The following is a 12,464-nucleotide window of genomic DNA, read 5'->3' on the forward strand; positions in this document are numbered from 1 at the left end:
CTTTACCAGCACCAGGACTCTCCCAACTACCCTATGGACATTGAGATTCTGTTAGAGGAAGCCACTCAGAGGGGTCAGGCTGAGTCTTCCCTCCTGATCCTGGGCTCAGGATCTGGGCTGCAGGGGACAGGATCTGCCACTGTGCAGTTTAACTCCAGCAGAGAGACCCAATGTTACTTATATGTTGACAAGTAACACTATGTGATAACTGGTATGAAAACAGAAGAAGCTACTATGACAGAGGAGCTCTAAGTCTCCTGCCCCACCCATTGACCTAGAATTCTAGAAGTTGGCCCTTACTGGCAAAAAGAAAACATGATCTCTCCAATGTAATGGGACAAAGTTCAAAGTCAACAGACTGGAAAATTAACCCTGGCCACTCAGCTCCCCAGGCCAAGAACTGAGTCTCCATGCTGTGTGCAGCCCCCCACAACAGCCACCTTCCCAGAATATGATAGAGGTTCCTGAACTTCTCCTGAAGCCAAGCCAGAATATTCTAAGTAGACCATTCATGAGTGAGGGCTGGTCAATCCCCAACAGAAGCTCCAAAAGGGACACCTGAGTCTCATGGATCCATTTGAGCTTTTCCACCTGGTGAGGGACCCTCCAAGGACTTAAGCTCTGTGCAGCATTTACCTGAAATGGGCTGGTAGGCACAGGGTTCCTGTTAACCCTGACAAGATGAGGGACCCAGGTGAGCACACCTGGCCTACATATGCCTGACATCACCCTGGAGCTGGTTGGGGCACCTGATCTCCCCACATGAAACTGAGATAAGAGTCTTAGCTTCCAGCCTGTGGGATTCACCACTGATCCTCCGAATATTCAGACCTCCTGAGCAGTCCGCTTCCTCAGCTGACCTGTTTGAACTTTCCTTTCTGTGCCATGTTGGTATACCTCCAACCCCTATTATTCCTCCTTTCATATTCCAAATTCTGATCTCCTCACCAGATTGACCCTGTGGACAATCTGGCTGGAATCTTTCTACCCTGCTTCGGGCATTTACAGGTTTATACAAATACTTGCTTTATAATCTGTAGATGGTCCTCAGTTTTTACAGCAAACATTGTGTGATAAACTAAACGTCTTCCCCGTCAATAAATGTGACTCGATTGCATCATTCTTTAACAGCTGTTTCATTTCCAGAGAATGGATGATTCATTAATGCTTTTACTTCCAGCTTTCTCCTATTAAAGCCAATACCGCAGTACTTTCCCCACAGATCAGTACACTCTATAGAGAAGAAGGGCAAAGGAGCCAGGCTGCTTGGGGTGGGTCCTGCTTGTTCCGCTTACCCATTGTGTGACCCTGGACCGGGTACTTCACCCTCTGTGCCTCAGGCTTCTCATCTGTAAGATGAGCCTGTTCTGGAAATCTTGCAGGTAAGAAAGCAACCTAAAAGGCTTGTGGTCACTCAAAGTCGCCTTCTTGGAATGCAGTTATGCTGGGGACTGACCAGAAGTACCATGCCATGAACGCTTCAAAATAACTATTTTATTTTAAATTCATTTTTGGGAAAAACAGGGCCACGTTCTTATTCTTATATTCCCAATTGACAAGGATCATTACACAGTTTTAAAAGTTAAAATGACATTCGAAATTGCTATTCTCTTTCTGTGACTTGAGATCCTTCTGATGGGTTGAGGAAATAACGCTTTCTTAATTTATGAAAACCACATTTATTAACTGCATGTACTATAGCAACAGTATGCATGTACTATCACAGCTTTCTATTCTGACACATCCTTTGTTTTTTTCTGTGAGTGGAAAATCTCATTGGTTTTTTTTTTTTACTCTGTACATAGCTATTTGCCATTCTTTAAATAGATAGCTATTTATTATTCTTTAAATAGACTGCTATAAAATTGCATTGAGCAAAGTTTAACTCTTTCTAGAACAGAATACTGCTGAGCAAGCAGTCAGTCTCAGGGGTATGAAGGAGGTCACATGTGTCAGAGTCCAAGTGGGGAAAGAAGGTGTCTATGCATACACTGGGCCCATACATGGAGGTCAGAGCCTCAGCACATTGCCAGAGCAGCCTCAAGGGTTAGGCGAGGGTAAAAGAGAAGACAAATGGGTGCAGTATCAGAGTTCAAGCCACATGAGGATCATGTCCTGTGGAAGAAGAGCAGTCCAGTGGGTGGTGTAGAAGCTCTAGCAGGAGAGGGAGGGCATGTATGTGGGAGATGTTCACACCAAAAGTTCACACCAAGCAGATGGGTGTGAACTATCCACTTCCAAGGTAAGTGAGGGATGAGTCCACCTGGCAGGGCAACCTGATAATACATCAGAATGGATCTTGATTATTCACCCAATCCTAGTGATACCACTCCTTTTGCTGATGACTGATTTTAGGTGGACATGTGACTCCATTCTGGCCTAGGATACATGGGCGAGAAACATCCAGGGAAATGTTGCCCCTCTCATGAGGTGAATATAAAGTAAGCCATCTTCTTCCTCTCCATAGTGGCATATCAGAATGTAAAACCCAGAACTGCTACTACCATCTTGTGAGGGGAAAGGCTAACTGAAAACCTGAAAAGAAAGCCAACTTAGGGGGATCCCTGGGTGGCGCAGTGGTTTGGCGCCTGCCTTTGGCCCAGGGTGCGATCCTGGAGACCCGGGATCAAATCCCACGTGAGGCTCCCGGTGCATGGAGCCTGCATCTCCCTCTGCCTGTGTCGCTGCCTCTCTCTCTCTCTCTCTCTCTCTCTCTCTCTCTCTCTCTCTCTCTGTGTGGGACTATCATAAATAAATTAAAAAAAAAAAAAAGAAAGCCAACTTAGAGGAATGTAAGATTTAAATCTAGCAGAGATCTGGAGCCCTGGCCCTGACTTTATAGAACCTTGAACTGACCTCCCTTTGGACTTCTTGTTAATAAATGCAAGATATTTCCTTGCTATTTAAGCATGTAAAACTTCCCTGATATTATAATGAAAAACATTATAACTGATGACAATCCCTTTATCCAAAATTAGCACCTGTCCCTGACAATAAGTCTGCTAGTGATTCTGTACAGGATGAATCAGAGGGACTTATACTCAGAGTTATTAGAAGCAACAATCAAGATCATTTATCATTTATACAGGATCCAGGGTATAGAAGCTGCCATAGGAAAAAGCTATAGCCAGACTTTGTGATTTTCCAATGGGTCTCTCCTAGGTAGAGTTAGATGAGAGCCTCATCGTCATTTCACCAGTTAAATAAAGTTTCTTAAATTATCTTAATACAAAGTGTAAACTTGTTATGTTACCATAGTTATACAGTTTAGGTTTGATCCATATCAAAGTAATAAAATGAAATTAATAAAAAATAGCTTATTCAAATAAGAATAGTATATGGAGACAATGACATAAGAAAAAAATAGCTGTAGGGTAAGAAGAAGTTAAGTTCTGGAAGCTAGAATTTTTTAGCAAAGAAACTGTCAAGCTTATCAATCCAGTAACGTTCTTGGTAAATTTTCTTGTCAAGGGATTTCCGACAAGCAATTCCTGAACGTTTAGAGAAAACATAACCAAAAACTACCAAGAGATCATGTCAAAGAACAAAATAATTTTGATAGCAGCAATAATATTCAGCATGGGCCACACCAAGATAAACAATTATGGGAGTGCACATGTAATACTTTGAGTCACTAATTTGTAAATGACAAAGATCGGAAATAAGGGATTTTCTTCACCCAAAGAAATCCTAGTTACTAAAGCTATGATTTAAAATATAACTAAAGTCAACAAAAGGAAATGGAAAAAGAATGTATAGAGACAGGATGCAAGACATTTTTCACCACCTAATATTACAATAGGTAGATGGATTAACTATACAATCTGACTTCGAAATATAGAAAAGATTATTTAAAATAATGTTATATAAAGGGTTTAGTTGACTTCTTTTGTTGAATGGTATTCACACTTTAGTGACAGAATTTTTAAAGTTTAGGGTAAAAGTAGGAATGCGGTAAAATAGTTTTTAGACCACCTACATTTAGGATACATTAAATTACACAACACATTCCTTTTTGTCAATGCTCTTTCTATAACCTTCATTCCAGTTACTGATAGAAACTGCAAACGGGATTATGATAATTAATTTAAAAATGTAGCTGTACTTCAACATCTTGGCAGCTATCCAATTACTGTAATGTAGATTTTTAGAGAGAAATAGAAAGATACAATGCTACCAAAAATAATTTCACATTTTCCTATTAGTTATTAGTGGACGGCAGGGGCAGAGAGGTTACAAGTTCTAAGCAAATGTTACGGTAAAAATTAGGGTCAGTGTGGCCAGATCTAGATCCAAGAAATGACAATATATGTGAAAATGCCAGGATTTTATGAGGTACATCCTTAAGATTATTACTACATCAACTAACTAACTTGGTTGGACTCTTGATTTAAAGTACAGAAATCTAATGCAAACTACCTTAAACCAAAATGAAAGTATATTGACTTGCATAACCAAACTGCAGTGAACCAGAAGCAAGTGTGGAGCTAAAAGGAGGGACTAACAGGGACTGTTAAACTTAACCTTCTCTTGCTGTGTATGTTAGTTTTAGCTCTTCTACTATAAATCCACTTTCTATGTAGAAACATGGCTAATAGCAGCTTCTAGGCTCATACACTAATAGCACAATGAAAAAATTCTAGGCAGGAACTCTGATTGTACTGGCTTCTGTAGCTGACCAATAGTTGTGGCTAGGTTATGAAGTCCAGTTATATTTAGGTTCCCACATTTAGACCAAAAACTAGCCAGGGAGGTAGGGTCATGTAATGCCTATTCTAATTCATTTGTACTTTAACCAAACTTCTCATTATAAGGATAAAGTATAAAAAAGAATACTCAATAATAATACACATAGGATAAGTTCTAATTGGTATTAAAGAAGGGGTAGAAACTGTCCGCAGAAAATCGTTGGGTTATAATGACAACCTAGAGAATGGGAGAAGATATTTGCAAGTTTTATAACTGACAAGAGGCTAGCATTCAGAATATATAAAGAATTCTTACAGCTGAAAAAGAAAAAGAAAAAAAGTCAAATGAAACAATTTAAAAATGGGCATAGGCAAAAATCTTGAATAAACATTTCTCTAATAAGGAAGTTACACAAATGGGCAGCATGCACCTGAAAAGACACATCTTTAGTCATTAGGGAAATGCAAACCACAAATGTTGGCAAGCAACAGAGAACTTCAAACCCCATACACTGCGGCTGGAAGTAAAATGGTGCAGCCACTGTAGAGAGGCTTTTTGATAGCTCCTCAAGAAATTGAACAAAATTTCTATACGACCCAGTAAATCCATTCTTAGGCATACACCTAAAAGAATTGAAACAAGAGCTCAAACAAAGATTTACAATTAAATCTACATAGCAGCACTAGTCACAATAGCCAAAAGATAGAAACAACCCAAGGGTCCATCAATAGGTGAATGAATAAATGAACTGTGGTATATCAATACAAAGGAATATTATTTAGCCTTAAAAAGAAGAAATTGCTGATACATGCTAAAACATGTATGAACTTCCAAAACATCCTTCTGAGTGAAATAAGCTAGACTTATATTATTCCATTTATATTAAATATCCAGTTCAAGTAAATCCTTAAAGATAGAGAGCAAATTAGTGATTACTGAAGACAACATGTAATATTAACTTTAGATCTTCCACCACATAGCTTCACCACCAGGAACAGACCCCTTCTTTTCCCTTTAGTTCTAACTTGAAAAATCTAGGAGTAATTATTCTGCTTAGTTAATCTTGGCTTATATGCCCCACCTTTGATGCCAAGAGCTTTGAGAGCTATAATTATCAGCCTCCCTTGGGCCATACAATCAGGGACAAAGCAGTGCCCCCAAAGAAGGACATCTCTTTTTAAAAGATGAAGGTGATCAAAAGGCAATAATATAATTCCTAATCACAATTATGTCCCTTCCTTTCATACTCAATTCCCTTTCTCTCTTACCTGTTTCTTTACATTTGTTTTCTTCTTTTTTTTTCTTGTCTTCACCCACCATCTCCTCTTTTCTCTCCACCCCCTTCCCTTCTGTTTTTCTTTCCTTTTGCTTTCTCTCTTCCTTCTCCTTTGTTCTAGTCTTTCTCTCCCTTTCCCTTATTCCCCCTCCTGTTTTTAATAGTCCATGCTTGCAAAACGCACTCACAACCATCACCTCTACAAAAAGTAGGACTTGAGCTTGATTTCTGCTTCTTACAGCACAATCCAGATGACTAGGTAAAAGGTAAAGAATTGGGCAAAGCCTAAATGAGCTATTTGTCTATCTTTTCTACCCAAATTTAAGGAAAACTGCCAAACTTCTTGGAAACTGTACCCCAAATGTGGAACCACATTTTCTTTCTTTGTTATGACCTAAAATGAATTCATGAAACAAACAAAAAATTTTCTAAGACTTTAGAAGCATTAAATTTGCAATGCAAAAAGTCTCTCCATGTCTTTGTAGTTCTGAAAAAGATTTCTTCTGAACTACTTTCCAAAATGCAGTGTCTATAATTAAAATGATTATTGAACCTTTGTCTCCTATTTGCTTTGTGTGAAAAGTTGGTAATGAAAGCATCATTAATAAAAACCTTACAACTGAATAAAGGCAATAAACAGCACACAATTATTACAGTCAATAAGACACTCTGGAATTCTGTACAAGGGTAATTGAAACACTTTAGGCTCTAAGCAAATAATAGTAACATCTTTAACGATCCATTTGAATGCCAGCCAATATCAAGCAGAACCAAACACAATTAAAGTGTGTTTAGAGCTATGGGTACTAATACTATTTGCTTCGTAACTGTCTTTCTTTGGAGTGTCTTATTCACATTCTCCATTCCTTGGCAGAGTATGTGATTTATGGTAGGGATTCAGTCCATTTAAATGCCTAACTGAATGAATGAACACATAAATGAAGGACATCGGGTCATCTAAAATAGCTTCCGCATGCAGAAAGAAGAGCTCTTTAAGTGGCTTGATGGTCCAAGTCTGGCCACACATGGTAACTTGCTGGAGCTAGTTTGAGAGTCTCTCTCTGTCACAGTAGTATGTGTAAATAAGAACAACAAATAATCTGTCCCTGAGAATTTTGGATGCCACTGCTACCAGTGATCTTATTATGCAAAACTAATTCAGGCCATAAAGGAAAATGACTTCTTATCTCAGTCTTCATTCTGAACTGTTCTTTAAAAGTTATGGAAGTATGGAGAAGAAAATCAGCAGTTTCAGATGGTTAAGAGTCTCAGAGAAACCTGTTATGCGGAGAGTTGAAACTGAGCCCCAAAATAACACCCCAAATTTGACAAAATAATAGTACTTTATATTGTCCCATTGTTTTTTAAAGTATAGATCACATTTGAAAAAATTTTCATAAAGAGATGAAAAAAATATTGACTTGCTAATAGTAATCATTCAGGCAATGATTTTTAAGTCAACATAACTTAGATTAAGTTGTAGTTTAATAAAAAATACTTTTAAAATTATCCTTCAACTAAATTACCAACTATTATGATAAAAGAATTGGATTTATTTTTGCATCTAAACATGTGGTTGCATGTAGCTAACATTCGAAAATTAAATTTGGCTTTCCAGATTTAAATATTAATCTGGAAATTGTCAGGATGAGAATTTGTCAAATTTTTACTACATATGGTAAGAGGGACAAGAATTCTTTTGAGAAGAACCAAGTAGACTACAGAAATAGAGCTTTTCAGCTCTCCTTGAACTTACAACTTAAATTCATATGTACATATTTCATATACATGTAGTACAATAATACACATATAAATGTATAATTAGTTATCTATCGCTACAGAACAAATTACTTCAAAATGTATAAGCTTAAAACAACAAACATTTATTATCTCCATTTTGCATGTCAGGAATCTGAGTGTGGCTCAACTGGGTACCTCTGGGTCAGAGTCTCCCACAAGGCTATAAGTCAGACCACAGGTATAGTTATCTGAAGACTTCAGTGGGGGATCCACTCCCAAGCTGACTCCAGTGGCTATTGGCAGGCTTCAGGTCCTCTCTGGCTTTTGGCCAGAGACAACAATAACTTGTCATGTGGGTCTTTCTCTAGGTCAGCTCACAACTGATAGCAAGTTTACCTGAGACCAGGCCAGAGAACAAGTGAAAAGGTGCCCAAGACAGAAACCACAGTCCTTTTGTAATCTAATCTCAGATGTGATATCCCATCCTCCTGCCATATTCTATTTATCAGAAGCCCATGAATCTGTCCCACATGCAAGGGAAGGGAGTTACAGAAGGATGTGAAAACCAGGATGTAGGGATCACTGGGAGTATTGCAGAGGTTGTCTATTGTTTGTGTGTGTGCTCATGCACACACGTGCATAAGTGTGGGAATGTATGTATATACATATGCATGTGTGCATGCACCCACACGTTCATGTATGTGTACATATACACACACATATCCCCACACATTAGTATAAAAAGAGAATTTATGCTTCAAATGCCTGATTGTTATATGTGTGACAAAATACAGCATTCCTGCTAGTATTAACAAGACTTCTCTGCCAATTTAGGGTAAATTTTTCCCTATCAATAACTCATGAAGTCTAAATTGAACAAAGTGATGAAAAGGTTAGTAATTTTAATGATATGACAAAATGAAATCCTATAATGGAAATTAATTTTAAAGAATTGAATGGCATTTCCACCCAATTACTATTTCTAATTTCAGGCAAGAGGTTTTCTGTCCTAGGCTCCATGATTTAAAAACCTCTGCTCAGATGTTCCTCTGGACTCAACACCCCCTAATCCTGCCCACCCCAAGGGACAAGAGGATGAGCCCACCTGGAGTTCTTGCCCAATCATCTTTTTCATGCTCTATACCTAGAACCCTGATGGGCATGTGCTCCTCTAGGCACATGGAATAGTCAAAGGGTAACTATGTGAGGGCATGGATAGAGGTTAGACATGGGACCCACTGATCTTGGAAAAAATGTAAAATCACACCAAAACCAGCAAAGGTTTAGAATTGAAAATTTTATTATTTGGTGAAGCCGCAGTTCTATCTACAGGTTTCTAGCTTTTCCAGACAGTGTAGAAATGTTTCTAAATTAGAACCACTTTCCGTTCCATCCAGGTAGCTATTTGGAGGATTGTGTGTGAATTTTGAGAGGAAATAAAGTAGATAAGGAAGAACCAGAAATGACTATGAGAATTCAAGAAATAATATATATGGGCAATGTTCTTCCAGAACCATGATGACAAAATGTGTCGCAGGGTTGAGAAGAGATTGATGCTTCCCTATTAGCTCAGAACCCACCATCACTGATAATTTAAACAACCATAACACTTAAAACAGCAGATGATGGCATTCTAGGCATGGATTCTAGAGATCAGTGAGAGTAATTTAGGGACAGAGAAATAAAGTTTATCTCAGCAGTCTGAAGGGGTGGCAGGCATTAGCCAGGCAGAGGAGCACAAGGGAAAACAGTTGCATGGGATACTACAAGATGACTTGAGTCATTGGATGATTCAAGTAATGACTGGGAACCTCCATAGATCTAGCTTGTAGGGCTTCAGTCATTTTCATCTGCATGTTCAAAGTTAAGCAACTGACATGAAATGACAATTCACAGGAAAAAAAACTACAAAGGGCCAATAAGTATTTGAAAGACACTCAACTTCACTCAATAAGTATAAATTAAAACATCAAGATAAAAATTTTCTCCAATTAGATTGGCAAGATTGAACAATATATCCTATGGAGAAAAAGACACCCATACATGACTCATTAAAACCATCAAGGAATTTCACCTAATGGAATACTCAGGAGCACAAAAACACTATTACAACATTGATTATCATAGCAAAGAGAAAAGAAAGCTGGACAACATAAATGTCCATCAATAGGGTAATGAATAAATAAACCATAAGAAATGTTACAAGGGAACATAACGCAACAATTCAACTCAGTAGTTTGAATTTATAAGATGGAAGTTCACGGGGTGGTAAGGAGACATATGAAAGCTGAAGAACAAATGATACGGACCCATTCCATTTAAAAAACAAACAAACAAACAAAAAAAAACCCAAAACCTACACAGGCAGAATTTAGTTAGCAAGCCACAGTCTCATAGGTGCTAGCAGAAGATACAAGACTTCTGGGTCAGAGATTAAGGGCAGTTTATTACTCACAGTAAAAGCACAACCTGAGTATCAGTATTTGCGCCAATGCCTCCAGCCACAATTTCCAAAGGGCAATGAGAAGCAGGCCAAGTGATGTGGTCACATACAGTGGGTTGTGTTAGAGGAGAGGAACACTGAGTTTAGAAAATCCAAATATTTTATACTGGGCAGTAAAAGCCTTCCTGATCTCAACCTTATTAAAAGAGAAGGAGTGCTTGCTTTGGCAGCACATATACTATTATAAGGGAAGGAGACATTACTTTTATAATGCTGCTTAGTGAAGAAAAAAAAAACAAAAATATCAAAAAACACTCACTCTTTGCTCAGGAGGTAAACACTATATCTTCCAAGGGTGTTCATTACAAAAATTTTAAATATGGTCCTGAACAAAGGCAGTCAGTGTCTCTTCCTATAAAACTTGCAGTAACATGAAAAGCTCATGGAGAATTCCATGAATTCTCAATGTTCCATTTCATTCTCATTTTGTGTAAACGAACAAACAAAAAATTGTACTTGTCAACTAAAATAATATTTTACCTAAACTTATAACAATGAGAATGTTGATACTGTACTTATGAAATACCATAAAAGATATATTTTTATATGTAAGAATATGTTTTGATTGTGGTTGATGTATTGCTCATTTTATGCACATTCTACAGAGTAGAAAATGGCTGATAATGATTATTTCATGTAATAAATATTTTTCATTTGCTTGGAAAGAATAGCATCCAGACTGATTACTAGAATTACTCAAGGCAAAATTAGAGAGATTTTTTTTTATTATTTAGCTTTAATAATAACCATCACATACACAACTTTTTTCTCACACATTTTCCACTGGAAAATTCTTCTTTAAAAAAACAATTGCATGTCAACATCTCAACATGAACCTTTTACTCTCTGAATAATACATACTACTTGTCTAGAGGAGTATAATTAAACAATAGATTTTTGAGCTGAACTTTCAACTTCTTCATTTTATATTGAAGAAACTGAATCCCAGAGACATTAAGTGACTTGAAAATGGCCAGCAACTGGTTAATGTCAGAGCTGAGACCAAACCCCACATGCCCTGACTTGGAGCACAGGCTCTTTCTTCTTATCCAAAGCCACATACATGATATGATAGAGCTTTCAAATTGGGGTATGCATACCCCTGCAGGCAATGGCAGTATGCCAGGGAGGTAAAGCCACAGGATAAACACAGGGTGTCTTGCTTCAATGTAAATATTACTCAAAGATTTGAGGGGAATTAGGGGAGCCACTTTATTTTTATATTAAAACAAGATTGATTGTAAAGCAGAATGTGCATTTTACATGGATTTTTTAAATTTCAAGCTGAATTCCTGAGGCTATAATCCCATCTCATAGAGGTAAAAAATCTCTCTGCTCACTCTGGTAGGGATACCTCTTTTGTAAAAATTTTATGCCACCAATGTGAGGATTTCTAGGAAGTTCCTTTTACCAAAAAAGTACTTCACTAACTTCCATCTTTGACCGTCTATAATTAAATTTGCATTATTTTAGTCCTCAGGATCAGTTAAATTGTGAATTTTTCCCAAGGAGAGAACACATTAAGACCTCATAATAAATGAGTTTCTGAGTTCCTTTACGAAGAATAGAGCTGTTTTTTAAAATTCTTTTTTCTCTTCTTAATATTGAGTAAAATGAAAGAATAAAGGATACTATTTTTAAATGTGATTTTAGTAGAAATTAACTAGTTAGTAGTTTACTTATGTAAGATGCTCTGTAAAAGTATTTTGCATATGATTCTAAAACACATCTGTGTCATGTACGGAGTTGAACAAATAGTATGCATTTCCATTTTTTTCACGTATTATATACATGAATGATATCTGAAATTCTGTAATCCATATTAATAGCAAAAATGGGAGGCAAGAGGCCAGTAAATTATTGTATACATTTTCTCAGTGGATCATTCCACTCAACTGATTTTTTTTGAATTTTTTTAAAATTTTTATTTATTTATGATAGTCACAGAGAGAGAGGTGCAGAGACATAGGCAGAGGGAGAAGCAGGCTCCATGCACCGGGAGCCCGATGTGGGATTCGATCCGGGGTCTCCAGGATCACGCCCTGGGCCAAAGGCAGGCGCCAAACCACTGTGCCACCCAGGGATCCCACACTCAACTGATTTTTATTTCTGGGATATAAAACCACTTTGACAGTCGTTCTCAGATGATCACTTCTTCTGTGATAACTTGGAAGACTTTTACCCACCCACCTCCACCAGACCCAAATACATTTTCAGAAGTATTAAAAGAGTGTGTGTTTGACTTCTTTGAGTCAT

The sequence above is a fragment of the Nyctereutes procyonoides genome, unplaced genomic scaffold, assembly GCF_905146905.1.
Source record: "Nyctereutes procyonoides isolate TBG_1078 unplaced genomic scaffold, NYPRO_anot_genome, whole genome shotgun sequence".
Lineage (NCBI taxonomy): Eukaryota > Metazoa > Chordata > Mammalia > Carnivora > Canidae > Nyctereutes > Nyctereutes procyonoides.